At 51.7% G+C, this 19,362-nt stretch overlaps 1 pseudogene; it reads left to right on the top strand.

Moving 5' to 3' along the window:
- The first annotated feature begins 2,071 nt into the window (after window positions 1–2,071).
- Window positions 2,072–18,785, top strand: LOC117007082 (annotated as a pseudogene).
- Window positions 18,786–19,362: the final 577 nt, after the last annotated feature.

The following is a 19,362-nucleotide window of genomic DNA, read 5'->3' as shown; positions in this document are numbered from 1 at the left end:
AACCCCGTGGTAATTTTTTCCACCTTAGTTGCTGCTTTCTCTCAGTTTTTGGATCTGAGACATTCAAAGGCAAAGATATCCCGGCTTTCTTCTGCTAATGGGCATACCCAGAAAGCATCTTTGAGGCCCACTACACTAAACCGCTGATGCTGGGGTGGGACTTTACTCAGAAGAGTGTAAGGGTTGGGTACCACAGGATAACGAGTCCGAGTTCTCTTGTTAACCTCCCGTAGGTCTGGTACTAATCTATATTTCCCATCAGGCTTTTTTACTGGCAGAATAGGGGTATTATGAGGAGACATACAAGATTCTAATGTCCCATCCTTTATTAGTCCCTCTATCACTGGCTTTAAGCCTTCTCACCCTCCTAAGGACATAGGGTACTGATGTACACGTATGGGACATTCTTCTCTCTCAATTGTAACCCTTATGGGGTCAATATCTAGCCACCCCCTATTTCCTTCCCCAGTCCACACTTCTTTATTTATTTTATTCTCATCCTCTTGGTTAAGTTTTAAAATCTTAGCTGTCTTTCTCCCTTCTTCTGGTATCACCCCTATTCCTAGCTTTACCTGTAAATCCCTCCCTAATAAGTTGCTGCATGCCCCATGAACCAATAAAATATCTCCCAGCCAAATTTTTGTCTCCCCTTCAATTATTACATCTTTAATGATAGGCAATGTGAAATCTTCCCCTTTTGCCCCTGTTACTTTTGCAGTGTCTTTACTTATATTGCAACCTTCTGGGTTTTTAATAGGCAGGTTCTTTCTGCCCCTGTGTCAACCACAAATTCTAATTCCTCCCCCTGGGGACCCAATTTTAAAGTTATCACAGTCTCTAGATGGTATTTGTCCCCCAGAAAATAGAGCCTATGACTCCCCTATTCTTCTGAGCCCATCTCTTGGAAGATTTTCAGGTTCCTTTTTTGGTCGGGACACTCTTTCTTGAAGTGCCCCTCCTTCCCACAGTAAAAGCAGGCATTAGAGTACCCCTGAGATGTTGCTTGTACTGGGGTTCTGTTTTTTCCTTTAAGACCTGATCATTTAGAAGTTATGTTTGGGGCCTTCAGACTTTTCTGGAAGTTACTTTCTCTCATAGTGGCTACCATAACTTTTGCTTCTCTTTTGGCTTTTTCTTCATCTCTCCAGACATAAACTTTTTGAGCTTCCCTTAATAATTCATTCAATGATCTATCGTGCCAGTCTTCTATTTTCTCCAGCTTTTTTCTAATATCTGGCCAGGCATGAGTGACAAAATTAACTCTTAATAGAACCTGTCCTGGTATTGTATCAGGACCTATTCCAGAATATTGTTTCATACTTTTCCAAAGACGTTCCAACCATTCTGTTGGTGTTTCATCTTTTCCTTGCTGTGCTTCAAAAGCCTTTGTGACATTTTGGCCCCGGGGTGCTGCCTCCTTTATTCCTTTGATTATCAAATTACAATAATCATACATATGTTGTCTCCCTGACTCCTCATTTTGATACCAATTAGGAGGTGCTATTGGCATTTTCTGAACCCCGGTGGTCCCTGCTGGTTTCCCTTTCCCAAATCTTTATTCCAGCATTTCTAATCATCTGTCTCTCCTCTGGGGAAAATATTATTGTCCTTATTGAGTGTATCTCTTCCCAAGTACAAATATTTGGGCCTAAAAATTGGTCTAATTTTTCAGCTGTATCTACGGGATCTTCTAATAAGCCTTTAATTTTTAAATTCTCTAACTTCTGAAAAAGTTAAAGGGGAGTTAACAAAAACTGTTCCCCCTCCTCCCATAGGAACTTCTCGTAATGGGAATAAATGAATCTTTCCTCCCCAGTTTTCTTGCTTACTGTCCCTTATATCCCTCTTCTCTAGTTTCGGGGAAGTGTCAAAGGAAGTCTGCCGTTTAAGGGAACTTCTTGTATTTTGGTATGGCGCTTCCCCTCTAAGAGAAGAGGCGTCTTGGGCAGCCGAGGCAATTGTTGCTGAGGGAGCAGGGACAGGGACGGGCGAGCCACAGTCCTCCGAGGATGGGGAGGCGGTGTAGGGGGGGACTGCTACCGGAACTGCCAAGCGGCCAGAGCCTGCCGGCGGAAACCAGAGCGGAGCATGGGCGGCCGCGTGCTTTGGAGCGGCGGGGTCCAGAGCGGACAGAGCAGCCGGGTCGGGGACGGCCGGGAACGGGGCAGCCGGGGCGGCTGTGGGACAGGCAGGTGGAAGCGCAGCCGCTGGCGCTGCTAGCGTGGTGGCTGGGGCGGGAGCCATAGCAGGAGGAGCAGCCGGCGCTGATGGGAGACCCAGCGTGGCTGGAGCTGCCAGGGGACCCAGCGGGGCCGGCGCTGCTGGGGAACCCAGCACTGCCGGTGGGACCGAGCGGGGCCGGGGCGAACGGGAATTCCAGGGCTGGAGCGAGGGGGTACCCCGGGGCTGGGGCGAGCGGCGCAGCCCCGAACGGTGCGGGAGCTGGCGGGAACGGCAGGGGCAACGTATCTAGAGGGTCCCAGTTTCCTTCTTTCTTTTTCTTTTCTGATATTTTATAAACTTTTACTCCCGTTGACTCTTTTCCCCTTATCCAGCATGCAGCATATTGTCCTTCTTCCGAGTTAACCGGTTCTTTTGAATTTACAAATTTGTTTATAGCCTGGCAAATCCAAGCTTCAAAAGAGCCATATCTGTGCCAATGGACATGGTCAGAGCTTATTTCTGTTTTAGCCCATTCTATCATACAAAACTGGATCATCTTTACTTTTTCCTTTTCTCTTGTAGAACCGTCTGCATCCCAATTAGCTAACATAATTCCCAGAGGGCTATCTTCAGGCATCTCTGCTGGCACCCTTTTATCCCCTTTTTCTCCTGAGCCTAATTTACTAATTTTTGTCCCATTTTTCAGAATTTTATCTATTTACCCCTGGCCTTTTTCCCGCTTCCCCAACACTGGAATATTACTCCTCTCTCACCACACAACAGTCTTACACAACAGTCTTATTTCACCCCACTTAAAATAAAGATCAACAATCTATACTACATTCACTTTCGTTCATTCACACTCACTCGTTTTTATTTATTTCCTTTTTTTCACTCTCCTCCCCCACTCACAACAAGACACAAACAAAAAAATAAGGTACCTCTTACTTTTTTTAAGTCAGCTGTTAATACTTACCCATGGGTATAAAACCTCTAAAGCCCAAGTTTCTTGGGGTCCTCAGTCTGGGAGCTTCTTAAAGCCCAGATGCTCTTGGATTTCCCCTCAACCTGGCAGCCTTTTTGTGGGGCCCTCACTTCCCGTTTCCCAGTGGATTACACCAGGAAACCCTCAGCTCCCTCCAAGGGGTCCTCAACCCCTCACCCGGGACCCAGTCCCGATTACCCCGAGGGGATTCTTTCACTCTTTCTTCTCTCGCTTCATTTCCTCGCTGACTGAGTGCCTCGCGACATGTCAGAACTGCAGCATTCGGAAACTGCCACACTCGCCTCACAGGTCTGGGGTAACCAGCCCGCGTCTCAGACACACACACACTCGTCCCCCCTCGATCCGCCCCCCTGAACAATACTTATCAATCCTCTTTTCTTGTCCAGGCCTTCGTGCACTTAGAATTGTGAGGCTACTGCCGCGGTCTAGGGAGCCTTTTTCTCCTTTTTTTCTTTTGCTTTACCATCTCCTTGTCCTTCGGGTTGTCTGATCTGCAAACTCCCAGTCTGCACAAGGGGAAGCGGAGCGAGGCTGCCGAAATCGGGCGGGGCGCGCCTCCCGCTCTGGGACCCCTGGGGTCTTGGAGGCAAAGTGTTGATCCCGGCAAGAGCCCCCAGTTGTGAAAAACACGTTTCACTGTCCTGGTAAAATTTAAAAAGGTTTAATAAAAAGACTATAGGAGACACACATAAAGCAAAAGGTTAAAATGGCCGGATGCTTGGCAAGCTGCCAAGAGCACTCGGTTTCTTCAGGAAATACCCCTTTAAATTCACTTCACAATACATCAACCTGTTGCATATTCATAATCCCTCATGTTTAATAAAAAGTTTTGGGAACTGTTTAGCATGGCCACTCCTTGGGTCCACCTTTTTAGAGCATGCGTGTTTCGTGGCTTGAGGTTTTAATCCTCTTCTTATCACCTTTTAATTTGGGTGGTGGTCCTGTCCTTTTGCAGCCGGTGAGTGTTGATAATTGTCGTGTCAGCTGCAGGGTTCCCATCACACGTTCACGGGCTGTTCTCTCAACTAGACAGGTAGTTTCAGCATACTATCTCTAAAAAACTTCTGTCTAACTTTGGCTATTAGAAGAAAAAACCTACATTCATACAGAAAAGCTATTTTAACATGATACATATAACATTTATCCCAATAGTTGCGAAAAGCCAATCATATGTCATGCACTTATAACACCCTGTGTCCGTGGCCGAGCCTTTTCCACCTGTGTACACAGCTACTGCGTCGTCTTCCCTGGGCTGGGGGCATCCTTCATTGCCTCAGCCCAGCGCTGCCGACGGGAATGGATTGCAGCCCCCCCTCCCGAGGCATGGCTTTCCTTCGGAAAGCAGCACTGATCCCACGGTTTCTTCCCACAACAATCTGTGGACTCTCCCCCCGTGTTCTGTCACAGTGCGGCCGAAGAATCATCGCAGCTTTTGGGAAGCTGTGAGGCTTCGAGCGTTGCAGCACAGTGACTGGTACCTCCTGGAACAGCTAGGCATGCCTACAGGAGGAGTCCTTCGGGAGGAAGAGGCTGTCCAGGTGGACTCATCTCAGTCCAGCTCTGTCCCTGAGGATCCCCTGCCACTGGCTGGTGGTGTGGATCCCCAGGGCATGGGCGGTCCTCCAGACTTTCCTGTGTTTAAGGCTGTGCCCGGTTCGGGACAACCCGACAGGCTTGCCTGGCGTGTTGTCCAAGATTTACAGGACAAGGTAGCACGATATCGGCTTGGGTTTATTCAAGTAATGCAAATTATTAGGGTGTTGAACACAGATCTGCTAGCTCTGTATGACATCACACATATAGCTCAGGTGCTGTTTCAGCCTGTAAATTTCGAGTTTTTGAGGACAATTGGAGACACATGGCTGACAAGGCAGCTGCCGAGAACATGGTGCGCCCATAGGAAGACCCCAGATATGGTGTGGGGACTGATGCTCTAATGGGCCAGCACCGTTTCTCTAGTCCTGACCTCCAAGTTACCTGGGATCCTTTGATCCTGGAGCAGTGCCAAAAGGTAGGGTTTGCAGCGATTGTAAAAACCATTGAAGCTGCAGCCCCAAAGCCAAAATACGTTAAGATCACTCAGGGTCCTAGAGAGCCATTTCTACAGTTTGTGGAAAAAGTGGCAGCAGCCTTGGAGAAGCAAGTCGAAGATGATACTCTGAGGCAGCTGTTACGTAAACAGCTGGCCAGAGACAATGCTAATGTCGATTGCTTGAAAATCGTAGTCTCTGCCAGGTGACCCCTCACTGACTGATATGGTGCAGGCATGTGTTCATGTGGGAACTATTGACCATGAGATCACCACATTGGCAGCTGCCATGTGGCACCAGCAAAAGATGTCAGGGAGTGGCCAGCAGAAGAAAGGGAGGACTAAGGGCAAGTATCAGCAGAAGCCACATCAGCAGAACGTTGGTGCTAAGTGCTAAGTGCAAAAAGCCAGGTCACTATGCCAATCAATGCAAATCAAGGAAGCCTGTGGCTGGCCAGGGAAACAGACAGCCGAGCGCTCTGGGGTGCAGCACGCAGATACCAGCAGTGCCTCAGTCCCCGGTACTGACACAGGGTTCTTCAGCCAGCACTCAGCACGCACCAGGGGCTCCGCCAGCATGGATGTACACACTGCAACCACAGTCGTCCTAGACTCTGCCAGTTTGCATAAGGTTCCCCTGGATGCCTTTGGACCCTTGGGCCAGGGTTGAGTGCACTGGTCATGGGATGATCTAGTGCCACTCTCCAGGGAACCTTTGTGCACCCAGCAGTCATTGATGCAGATTTCACAGGTCAAATACATGCAATAGTTTCTACCCCTTGTCCTCCGGTCACTATTCCCACAGGAACGCGCATCGCTCAGCTGGTGCCTTTCCATTCCTATGTTCTAGGGCTGATCAGTGAGATCGAAAGGACGGTGGTTTTGGATCTACAGGACTGCCACAGGTCTATTGGACCATGAACATCTCCAATCAACACCCTCAAATGGTGTGCACTCTGGCACTGCCAGGAGCCAACCCACCTCAGATTCAGCTCAGAGGTTTGATCGATATCGGGGCAGATGTGACAGTGATTTCTCTCTCTGCCTGGCCTCCCATCTGGACGATGGCCCCACTTGGCCAGGCCATTACAGGAGTGGGGGGTACAGCACAGACCTTTGTTAACCAAGGACCTGTGCTGATCAGGAACCCTGAAGGGCAAACAACTACTGTCCGGCCCTACATCACTGCAGCCCCAATCAACTTCTGGGGGTGGGATGTTCTGGCTACCTGGGGGATGCACATTGGGTCAAATCTGTAATTGTCAATCCAGATTTGCATCCTACAGGCATCATCGGCCAATGGAATGATACCTGGTCTGATCCCTTGCACATTTTGGAATGGGTTTTTTTTGCCACATCAGCTGAAAAAGACAGTGACTACAGTGTTTGAATTGCTTGCCCAACTGATACTCAAATGCCGTCAAAGATACGTGCAATTGATGGCAGCAGACCCTGCAAGGATTGTACTTCCTATAGAGCGGGAATTTTTTGAAGGGGCTTTTATTAATAGTGTCCCCTTGCAAAGTGCCCTGCAAGAATTAACGGGACAGATTGCTTATCATCTGCCCAGCCATAAGCTATTGCATATGGCAAAGACAGTTAAATGGTCTTTAAGATCCAAAAATAGTCGGATGCCAGTGCAAGGTCCTAGCATCTTCACTGATGGGTCAGAACAAAACAGGGAAAGCCATTGTTACCTGGAAGGATGAGTCTGGCTGGCAATCCTTGGAGGGCCATGAGACAGGTTCTGCTCAGATAATTGAGCTGAGGGCTGTCATGATGGCGTTCCAATTATTCTCACAGGTACCTTTGGATTTGGTCACTGACTCTGCTTATGTTGCAGACATAACTCAGCACTTGGATTGCTCACTCCTGAAGGAGGTTGACAACACATCCTTGTTCGGGCTGCTGAAGGCCTTCTGGTGCACAATTCAAGACCGAGTTCATCCATATTACATCCTGCACATACGGAGTCACACGGACTTGACAGGTTTTCTAATGGAAGGTAATGCCAGGGCTGATAGGTTGGCCAACCCTGCCTGGGTGGCACCTCAGCCTGACAAGCTTGCTCAAGCCCGAGCATTGCATGGGTTATTCCATCAGAATGCACATACTTTGCAGAAGCAGTTTCATCTGACGGCCACCGAGGCTTGTGACATCATTGCCTCTTGTGATGACTGCCCCCTGGTGTCACACAACCCGGTACCCCATGTGCTCACCTTTGCCCACGTGTGCCCCAGTTTGCTGCAGTGTGCCTGAGTATGGCCAAGTGTGCCTGTGTGTGGATGAGTGTGTATGATTGTGAGTGAGCGTGCCAAGTGTGCCTGATTGAGCCTGACTGTTCCCAAGTATGTATGAGTGTTGTCAAGTGCTCCCGAGTGTATTTGAGTGGGCCCAAGTGTGTACGAGTTTTCCAGAGTGTTCCCGAATGTGTGTGAGTACGGACAAGTTTGCCCGACTGTGTCTGAATGTGTCAAGTGTGCCGGAGTGTGTCCACGTGTTCTTGCGTGTGCACGAGTGTGCCCGAGCTTTCCCAAATGTCTGTCAGTGTTGCCAGCTATGTCCGAGTGTATTTGAGTGTGTCCGAGTGAGTGCAAGCGTTCTCAAATGTGTGTGAGTGTTGCCGAGTGTGTCTGAGTATATTTAAGTGTGCCTGAGTGTGTATGAGTGTGCCCATGTGTGACCGAGTGTGCCTGTGTGTTCCTGAGTGTTCCCGAATGTGTGAGTGTTGTTGAGTGTGGCCAAAATGTATTTGAGAGTGCCCAATTGTGTGCGAATGTGCCCAAGAGTTACTGCGTTTGGTCGAGTGTGCCCGAGTGTGTCTGATTTTGCCCTAATGTATCTGAGTATGTTCGAGTGTTTCCAATGTGCCCAAGTGTGTCCGAGGGCGTGTGAGTGTATCCAAATGTGCCCGAATAATTGTGCGTGTGTCCGCCTGTGCCCGAGAGTGCCCTATTATTTGTGAGTTGTGTCGAGTGCGCCCTAGTGTATTTGAGTGTGCCCGAGTGTGTGTGATTTTGCCCGAGTTTGTTCAAGTGTGTCGCAGTTAGCCCGAGTGTTCCCTAAAGTGTCCATGCCTCTTTTGTCGTCTGAATTGAAAGGGAAATCTTTTGGGTAACCTCTCATGCCCAGAACAGCATCACGACAGCTTCACACCCAAGCCTGTTTCTCTGAGACTTCATTCTTTGCCATTTGTGATTCAGGCCGACATGGAAGCGCTGCAATGCCGTTCAAAGCTTTGCATACTATACAGACCTCCTGTGTGACGTGTACGGCTATTCCCTTACTTCAGGTATACTCGTATCTTTTCTCTTCCACAGAGCACAAACTGTTCTTGCTGCTCTAGCTCAGCGAAACACGGCAGGAGAGAGAATTGCTCTATGGATTGGTCGCTTTGTGTCCAAGGCACTCAAAACAACACCACATTTTGGGCCATGGGTTGGAGATGTGAGGAATGTGACTTTGTTGCTGCACATTTAGCTGCGCAAGACATTTCCCTAGATCTTCGGTACTTCAGAGCTCTAGTGTGGTACTTTGAGCCGACAAGCATCGTGCAGAGAGAGCGGCGACCTGCCAGAACTTTGTAGGTTGCAAAAGAAAAAGAACTGGTCCTTAAATGTGAGTCAAAAACAAGTTTCCACAAGTTTGAAGCATGTGTTCTCCACACTCGACAACACTTACACAACAAGTGGGAACACACAGGCACACTCGGACACATACGAAGACACTCGGACACACTCGAACACACTCAGAAACACTCGGGCAAAATCAGACACACTCGGGCACACTCAACCAAACTCAAGCACTCTCAGGCACACTTGCACAACACTCACATGCACTTGGGCACACTCCACAACACCCACAAACATTTGGGAACACTCCGGCACACTTGGACACACTCAAATACTCTCGAGCACACTCGACAACGCACACAAATTTGGCACACTTGGACACACTCACGCACATCCAGAGAGACTAGGGCACACTCAAATACTGTCAGGAAAATTCAGACACACTCGGGAAGACTCGTCCAAACTCAAGCAGACTCAAATACAGTCGGGGACACTCGACAACACAAAGACGTTTGGGCACACTCAGACACACTCACATACATTCTCACACATGCGTGCACACATTGACAAACTCCACAACACTCAAAACAATACGGGAACACTCAGGCACACTCGGACACACATGGGCACAAACCCAGGTACAGCATCAAGCCACTGTCTGGTTAGTATTAGCCTTCGCAAGCACAGTCAGACACCCTGGGCCATACTCAGGCATTCTCAAGTACACTCGGACATACTCAGACACACTTAGGCAAAATCAGACACACTTGGGCAAAATCAGAAACATTCAGGCACACTCACAAAAACTAAGGCAAAATCGGACACAGGTACCTTCAGGGAAAATCAGACATCCTCAGGCACACAAGGGACACTCAGACACACTTGGGCACAGTCAGCTCCAATCAGGCCTTCTCAGGCACATTCACACACCCTGGGCCATACTCAGTCATTCTTGAGTATGACTGGGACCCACGTGGGCACAGGCAGGAACACTAACACACACTCAGACACACTCAGGCAAAATGGGACACACTCGGGAACACTCAGGTACACTCAGACACCCTCAGGCAAAATCAGACATCCTCAGGCAAACTAGGGCACACTCAGACACACTCGGGCACAGTCAACCCAACTCAGGCCTTCTCAGGAACACTCAGACACTCTGGGCCATACTCAGGCATTCTCGAGTACACTCGGACATACTCAGACACACTTAGGCAAAATCAGACACACTTGGGCAGAATCAGACACACAATCAGGCACACTCGACAAAATCATTCGGGCAAAATCAGACACACTTGGTAACACTCACACACACTCAGGCAAAAGCGGACACACTCAGGAAGCCTCTGGGAAAACCAGACAACCTCAGGCACACTAGGAAACAGTCAAACACACTTGGGCAGAATCAGGCACACTCAGGCAAAATGGGACACTCTCAAGTACACTCAGACACCCTCAGGGAAAATCAGACATCCTTGGGCACACTAGGGCACACTCAGACACACTTGGGCACAGTTGACCCCACTCAGGCCTTCTTGGGCACACTCAGATACCCTGGGCTGTGGCTGACTGTCTGAGGCCTAGGAGAATCCGGCCAGGATTTTCCCAGGCTGGATGAGCTTGGCCCTCAGGCTCTTCAGGGACAGAAACCCAAAACAAAGATTATAACACCTGCAGTGTACGTGACTCTAGTCACAGAGTGTTTCTAAAGGGGTGTCTTCTGCTCTGTCCAATGAAATGTCTGTAAATCATTTTCTACGATGTACACTATTTAAATCCACGATTTCTTTGAATAAATGCTCTTTCTTGCTCATGTAAGAAAGTTGTCATGTTACTGTGACCATCACCGCTCCAGGAACCGCATACAGTAACACTGGGTCATACTCAGGCACTCTCAAGCACACTGGGGCCCACGTGGCCACAGGCAGGCACACTAACACACACTCAGGCAAACTCAGGCACACTCAGACACACTCAGGCGCAGTTGACACCACTCAGGCCTTCTCAGGAACACTCAGACACCCTGGGTCATACTCCGGCATTCTTGAGCACACTCAGACATACTCAGACACACTTAGGCAAAATCAGACGCTCTTGGGCAGAATCAGGCACACAATTGGGCACACTCAGAAAAAATCAGAAACATTTTGAAATAGAGAAATTCAGAATTAAGAATCAAATATTTAGAAAGATTTTGATTGAAAAGGGAACTGACAAAACTATAGTGTCAGCTATAATGTATGGTGCTTGCAAAACAGGAAGAGCAGCCAAGCTGCAGGATGAAGTTGGCAGATTAAAATAGAAGAACAAAGACCCACAGGATGAGGGGGTCCCTGGGAAGAGAAAACTGATACCGAAGTCTGGAAAATGACCGAAGGACTAAGAAGAGAGCATGCGCAAGAATACAAGGTGAAAAGTTCAAACTGAGAGGAAGACTATTTACTTCATCTGAAGACCCCCAAAGACCACCAGATCGACCCAAAAAGGAACAATGCGCAGTCACAAAGAGGCGTGAAACTAATTTCCATATGAAGCGGGGATAGGCAATGAATATGTATTAGGTGAATTGTATATTCCTAGTTTGTAGAGAATAAAAGGCGAGGCACAGGTCGCCAAAGGTGTGCATGCTTTTGGAGGAGTTATCCCCCATGCACCCAGCGCTGAATAAATACATACCTACTCTTATAACTTATTTCTGTGAGTTATAGAGTGCTTTTCTGCTCATCAATTTGGGCAAAATCAGACACACTTGGGCACACTCACACACACACAGGCATAATCGGACACACTCTGGAACCCTCTGGGTGAATCAGACACCCTCAGGCACACTAGGGCACACTTAGACAAACTCAGGAGTAGTGACTAAACCCAGGCCCTCCCAGGCAAACTCGGGTACACTCAGGCACACTTGGCCACACACTCGGGCACACTCAGACACATGCAGGTGCTCTCTGGCACACTCAGGTACACTCAAACACACACAGGCATATTACAGCACACTACGGCATACTCACACATTCTCGGGCACACTTGGGCACTCTCGGGCACAGTCATGCAAACTCGGACACACTCAGACGCTCAGGCACAGACTAGGGCACACCCAGACACACTCACGCATACTCAGGGAAAATTGGACAAGCTCGGGCACACTTGGGCACAGTTGTGCACACTCAGGCACACTTGGACACACACTAGGGCACACTCAGACACACGCAGGCAAAATCGGACACCCTTGGCCACAATCAATCATACCTGGGCACACTCGACCACACTGAGGCACTCTCAGGCACACTTGGGCACACTCATGTAAATTTGGACACACTCAGACACACAGACACTCACGCATGCGCTAGGGCACACTCGGACATGCACACTCAGGCAAAATCGGACACGTTTGGGCACACTCAGGGAAACTTGGACATACACTAGGGTACATTAAGACACACGCAAGCAAAATCAGACACCCTTGGGCATACTCAGGCACACTTGGCCACAAACTAGGGCACACTCAGACACACGCAGGCACTCTCTGGCACACTCAGGCGCACTCAAACACACACGGGCACATTACAGCACACTGCGGCACACTCACACACTCTCGGGCACACTCGGGCTCACTTGGGCACACTCGGTCACCTGTCGCTCCTAGTATGATGTAATCATGGCGGGCCCTTTGTCTGCAGTCGGCAGGGGTTTCCATGGTGACTCAGGGCAGAGGCACGCCTTCTTTTTGAGGCAAAAGCATGCCTTCCAAAGGCCGGGGTGGGGACCCCTCCTCGCGAAGGCAGGACCGCAGCCGGGAGTACTACCCACCAATGCATGGTTGAAGGACGGGGTAAAGCCCACCAGGGCCTGGTCGGAGTAGGGACAATGCCTCACGAGGGAGCCTGGGTTTCTTTTTGCTGCCGATGGCCACACAGCCACCGCCATCTTGGGGTTTTTCCCAGGTTTTCTCTTCTGTCACCATGCAGTTGGCGCCATGTTAAGAATTTTCCTGGGGCCCCCCACAGCGGTTTCAGAAGAATTAAGGGTCTCTGAACTGTCTACAAAGGATTTGCAGGTCAGTAAAATCTCTCCCTTTCTCTGCATTTTTCTCCCACTTTCCCTGTTACTCTGCACTTCGGATTTCATCTGCTTTATCAATTTTAGATAATAAAGCCAAATAATAGATAGTAATCGGGCACACTCGGGCAAAATATGACTTGCTTGGTCACAATCAGTCACACTTGGGCACACTCGACCACACTGAGGCACACTCGGGCACACTCGTGCAAACTCCGACACACTCAGACACTCAGGCACGCTCAGACACACTCACGCATACTTGAAATAAATTTGAAGCGAATCGGCAGTAGTCAATTAAAGGTAATTTATTGTAATTAGAGCAGGCAATAACAAGTGAGCCAACAGATCTGGGTGTTGCTGAGAAAACCCGTTACAATTCCATTTTTCTCCAGCAATTCACACATCTCCCTTTCTTTCACCCCCTTTTATCTGGAATTGTTTCCTGGATTTGTTATCTCTTTCAGCTTCTTTGTTCGCATGCGTGGTCTCATTTGCTAGGCGGTAGTCTTCCAGGTGCTTGAAGGGGGAGGCTGGGGTCTCAGGTCTTGCTGTCCTGGCAAACTTGAAACAACTTTACCATACATGGTTAGAGATAATTGGCGTACAAGCTTATCTATTCCCCGTTTGATAAGGTTTTGGGGCCTTAGTTATACTGAGTAGCAAAAAATAATAAACTTCTAAAGCTATATAGTTTAAGCAACTTAAAGCTTTTACTTTATTAGCAAACAAACTAAGTTTTGTCAATAAACAGAGTTTTGTTAGTAAAGAGAAACTAAGTTTCTAAGGCTGCAGTATAAACTTATACTAAGTTTGATGAACAAACTATGTTTTACCCTTATTACATACTCAGGCAAAATCAGACATGCTCGGGCGCAGTCGGACACAGTTGGGCACACTCAGGCACACACTAGGGCACACTCAGACACACACAGGCAAAATCGGACACCCTTGGGCACATCAGGCGCACTTGGCCGCAGTGGCTCTGCACTCCACACCTCCCGTGGGGTTCAGCCTCTCCACTCCTGTCCTACCGGCACATTGCTGCATCCAGAGTGCAGTCCCTGCTTTTATAGATAGATAGATACATGTGATTATTGTACACACAATTTTCTTGGATTGAGTTATTGTGATGGTACCTTCCATGATCCTCTGCTTTGTGGTCAAAGAACGGTTACTGTATCTAAACTCCGGGAGCCCGGGATGGGATGTGTGTGGGGCGGGGAGAGGCTCCTTGTTCGCTGCGCGGGCGTTTTGAAGCCTCGCTGCTCGGGTTTTTCGCTCTCTCTGTGCACCGAGGTTTTCTGTTTGGCTGAAAAGCTTTTTTGGCCCAGACAAAGAAAGGATTTTTTTCCCTTTCCTTGGCTCGGAGAGGCTGCAGTGTCGAGCCCTGGCGTGCCTGGAGGCGAACTGAGCAGCTGCTGTGTCGGAGCCCGGGGGCTCCGCGCTGGCAGGAGCGGAGCAGCGCCGCTGCAGCCCAAAGCCACTGCGAGCCGGGCCGAGCCGGGAGAGAAAACAGCCCGAGGCTTCAGCCCCGCTGCTTCGCCTGCCGGAACCGAGCCCGCGGGGCCCAGCTGGGGAGGAGTTCAAGGCCGGGCGAGCCTCGGGCTTTCATCTCCTTCGGGAGAGCCCCTGGTTGGATTTTCCCCTGCGGGAGAAGCCGGCACCACCTGTACCGCGAGCGGGAATTTCTCTTTGCTCTGGCGTTTTGAGTCTTTTGTCCTAGGTGTGTGGGGTAAGGTCTGACAATTTAATAGTTATTTACTTTTATTTTTCTTGCCTTGTGGGCTTACTGTTTGTTAATAAACTGTTGGAGTTTTTTTTTCACTTTCATCTATAATTATTAATTTCTTATTGGTGGAAAGGGATTATTGGGACCCTGTAGAGGAGACAACACTCATTCCAGAGTGTCCTCTTCTAAATCGTCTCTCAAACTGAGACACCCTACAAGTGCTTGTAATGTGGAATGAGCTCCTGCCAGAGCTCCCACCTGATCCAGCACCAGGAGATCTAAACTACAGAACACCCCTGTTGGTGCTTGGAACATGGGAAGAGCTTCATATGGAAGGCTGTGTTGATCACTCATCGTAGGATCCACCCCAGGAAACAACCCTACAAGTTCTTGGAATGGGAGCAGAGCTTCAGCAAGAGCTTGCACCTCATCAAGGACCACAAAATCCACATCGGGGACAGGCCCTACGAGTGTCCTGAGTGTGGAAAGAGCTTCTCTGTGAGCTCTCACTTGACCCAAGAGCCACCAGTAAGGGAAGCCCTGCAAGTGCCCTGAGTGCAGGAAGAGCTTTGTGCTCTGCTCCAGCTTCATCCCCCATGGGAGGATCGGCGTTGGATGATCCCCAGTGATGCCCGTGTGGCAGAGCCCTGGTCTGGGTGATCCCCGTTGGGTGGAGAGAAGGTGTTGAAGAGATTTATCTCCCTTCTCCTTGTCCTGCTGTGATTTGGTTGGAGATAAATTCCCTCCCTGCACCCAGGCTGGGTCTGTTGTGCCTGTGCTGGTGCTCAGGGTGGGATCTCTCCAGGTCCTTCCTTCAACTCCCGGGCCTCTCCTCAGCCAGAGAGGTCCAAACAACATCGAGCCAACCAGAGCACGCGGCGCTGATGACTCCTCAGTTGCCAGGCAGTCTCGCAGCGCCCAGAGTTCTTCACCTGGACTCCACCCGCGCCCTGCCCTCGCCCCCAGCGCCCCCCGCCAGCGGAATTTGGGAGGGAGAGGTGTCAGAATCTGCCGGCGCTGGCCATGGGGCGGGTGGCGGGAGCTGGGGCCATACTGGTGCCACTGGTGGTGCTGGGAGCCTTCTCGTTTGCGGGCGCGGAGCTCTCGGGTGAACAGGAGGGGCGGGAAGGGAAGTAGTGGGAACGGTGGGGCGTAGATGGAAAAGGGGAAAGTGACACGCTCATATTGATGTAGGGTGGTGCTGGCGACTGAGGAGTTATGGGAAAGAGGGAGGAAAGTGTGGAGAAGATCCTACAAGGGTTGGCACGTGGGGCGCTGGGGTTGCACAGTGGGCACACGGGGTGGTTCTCTGAGTTCATGGCTTGCTGTGGAGTGGTGGGGGCTGCTGGGGGGGCACCCCCTGACCTGTGTCCTGCACAAACAGAGGTGTTCCAGGAGATCGTTAAGTCTGAGTGTCACTTCATTAACGGCACCGACCGAGTGAGGTTCGTGAAGAGGTTCATCTACAACCGGGAGCAGTACGTGCACTTCGACAGCGATGTGGGGCACTTTGTGGGGGACACCCCATATGGGGAGAAGATTGCCAGGTACTGGAACAGCGACCCGGAATGGATGGAGTACAGACGGGCTGCGGTGGACAGGCACTGCCGGCACAACTCCGAGTTGTCCAGCCCGTTCCTCGTGGAGCGCAGAGGTGAGTGTGGGACAGAGCGTGTCCCCTCAGGCCCTGCCCTGGGAATGGCCCTGGAGCCCCTCAAAACCTCTCTGGGAATCACCCCAAAGCCTCTAGCCCTCCTGTGCCCATGCCCGTGGCCTCTTGCCCCCTTCCAGTGACTCCTGTGGCTCTCCCAGTTTATCCCGTTTTCTCCCAGCGCCTCGCGCGTGTGCCCCTCTCGGCCGTGCGCGGAGCTGAAGCCCCTCAGCCAATCACAGCGCGTCTCTCGGATGACTCATCTGTTGCTGGGCAGATCCGCAAGCGCCGAGTGCCCCGCGCTGGACTCAACCTCCCAGCGCCGCGCGCTTCATTCCCAGTCCCTCCCAGTGCCGCTCCAGGCCCTCCCAGTGTCCTCGGAGTCCCTTCCAGCCCCTCTCAATCCCTCCTACTCCGTCTCAGTCCACTGCCAGACCATTCTCATTCCATTCCCAGTCCTCAGTCCACTCCCAGACCTCCATCCTCTCTCCCAGTGCCCTCCCAGCACTCTCCAACCCCCTCCCACCTCTTTAAGTGCCGTCCCAGTCTCCCCCCAATCCCTCTCAATGTTGCCCAAGCCCTCCCCCCGTATCTCCCATTTCACCGGCATCTCATCCCAGTGTGTCCCCGCTCGCTCCCAGTGCCCCCCAGCGTGTCCATCTCACTGTGGCCCTGGAGCTCCCAGCCCGGCCCCGGCCGCCTGCTCTGCTCCGTGATGGTTTTCTACCCTGCTGAGATCCAGGTCAGGTGGTTCCAGGGCCAGCAGGAGCTCTCGGAGCACGTGGTGGCCACTGACGTGGTCCCCAACGGGGACTTGACCTACCAGCTCCTGGTGCTTCTGGAAACCCCCCCACGGCACGGAGTCAGCTACACCTGCCAGGTGGAGCACGTCAGCCTGGAGCAGCCCCTGAGCCAGCACGGGGGTATGGCCCGGCCCCCACTGCGCCGGGGAATGGGGGGGGGTAGGACTGGGGGAACTGGGAGAGGAGTTGGTAGTAGCTGGGATTGATTGGAGGGGAGTTTGAAGGAGCCAAGGGGTAACTGGGAGTAGGGTTTGGATGGCCACAGAGGGCAGAGAAGAGGTTTGGAGGATGCTGGGAAGACTGGGATGCATTTAGGGGTTTTGTGGTGGCTGCTGCGAGGGAATTGAGGATGCTGGGTGTAACTGGAAGGAAGTCTGATGGAGACAGAGGGGCTGGAAGCAGGCTGGGGATGTAAAAGCAGGAGTGGAAGGGAAATTGAGTGTGCTCCGATCTACTGGCAATGGTGTTGGTGAGCCCTGGTGGGACTGGGAAGGGTCTGAGAAAAGGTTTGGGGTATCATTGGGGAATGAGTGTCAACTGGGAAGGAGTTTGGGGTAGTAGAGGGACGGGAAGGGACTTGGGTGGTACTAGTAAGATTGGATGGGGATAGGAAAGGTCTTGGGTGGGCTGGAGGGGTGCAAGGGTGCTTGAAGGGCCTTGGGGTGTCTGTAAGGTTTTGGGTGGTCCTGACCCCTGTGGTCCCCCAGAGATGCCGCCGGATGCCGCCCACAGCAAGGTGCTGATGGGGATCGGTGGCTCTGTGTTGGGGTTCGTCTTCCTGGCTCTGGGGCTCGGCTTCTACCTGCACAAGAATGTAAGGAGAGGTCCTGGGGGTTGTGTTCCCCCTCCCTCAAAGCGTGTGTGCTGCCCCCGGGGCCCCCAGTCGGGTGCCAACCCCTTTTCTCTGCCCACAGAGCTCCTGAGCTGGCTGGGGCTGCAGCCCCTCGGGCCCGGCCAGGACACCCCGCTCCGTCCCCGCGCTGATTTTGGGGAAGTCGTGTGTCCCCCCCAGCCCCGCTGTCACTCTGCCCCCGCCCAGCTGCTCCCAATGTTCCCAATAATCCTTCCCAGTTCGCCCCAGTCCCATTTACTGGGGGGCAGTGGGGAGAGATTTGGAGGGACCCTGCGGGAATACTGTGATGGGAGGGGGCAGAACCGGCCCCGGGATGGATCGGGAATGGGGACCCGCGTGTGTCCCCCCATATCACCCCGCTCTGGGTGCTGGGAGCACCCCAGGCTGCGGGTGAGGAGCTCTTGGGTGAGAGAGGGAGCAGCGCAGGGAAGATGAGAAAGGTGTTTGAGAGGTGGGTAAGGGGAGGGGCGACAGAGGCAAAGCGATTCCTCTGGGAGTCTCTTTGTGTCCCTATCACTGGTTCTCTTGATCTGTTCCCTGGGGCTCTGGGGAAAGGGGGTTAGGCAGAACCTTGCTGGGTTCCCCTGTCCCTCCTTGGGGGGCTCACAGTGGGGGTGCCCCACCCAGCAGCCACTGCTGTGGTGGCCGTGGGGCAGAGGGGCATGGGAACGGGGGATCTGGAGTGGTCCCTTGAGCCCCCAACCTGCTGTGGGGTCATGGGGGCTCGTAGGGGGCAAGGGGGGCACCCCCTCACCTGTCTCCTTTACCACACAGGTGTGTTCCATTTCTGGGGAAAAGCCCACTGTCACTTCCTCGATGGCAACAACTGGGTGAAGTTCATGGGCAGGAACATCCACAACTGGGAGCAATTTAGGCACAGAGGACACCCCGAAATTTTGAGGCGGGATTGAGATGTTTTTGAGGTCAAATTGAGCCATTTTCAGTGGGATGGAGTAGTTCTCAGGTACCATCGATCCCTCTTGGCTTTTGGGGAGCAGAGCTGTGAGGGACTGAGCTGGGAGCCAGGGAAGGGAAGAGGCCAACCAGAAGCAGATGCTGCCAGGTGGGACAGGGCTTTGGACCAGGGCAATGCCCTCCCTTACACAACTGGCTCAGCTCTGGAAACTGCCCCGGGGAAGGAGCGGGACATTCACACAGAAGGCTGGAGGTTTTCATCCCTTCACATGGGCCATACCTGGCTCACTGCACTGCTGGGAGAGGCAGGGCCACGTCTTAGAAGGGGACAAAAACCATCAGAGCCTCTAGAGCGCCCCAGAACCCACAGTGTGACATCAGAGAGTGTAAAACTCCTTGTGGGGGAGGTACCTGGGCGTTCACCCAAACCTGAACCTGTATTGACCCTCAGAACTTAGTATTTCCTGAGCTTCCCCAATCCTCAAAGGATCCAGCCTGGGACCACCATTTTAGAGCAAGGGCAGGGACATTGTAGCAATCAAAACCAAAACTTTTGTTGCCAGATCCAGGGCT

This window comes from Catharus ustulatus, chromosome 25, assembly GCF_009819885.2.
Source record: "Catharus ustulatus isolate bCatUst1 chromosome 25, bCatUst1.pri.v2, whole genome shotgun sequence".
In the NCBI taxonomy this organism is placed as follows: domain Eukaryota; kingdom Metazoa; phylum Chordata; class Aves; order Passeriformes; family Turdidae; genus Catharus; species Catharus ustulatus.
This window is presented reverse-complemented; position numbering and strand designations above follow the sequence as displayed.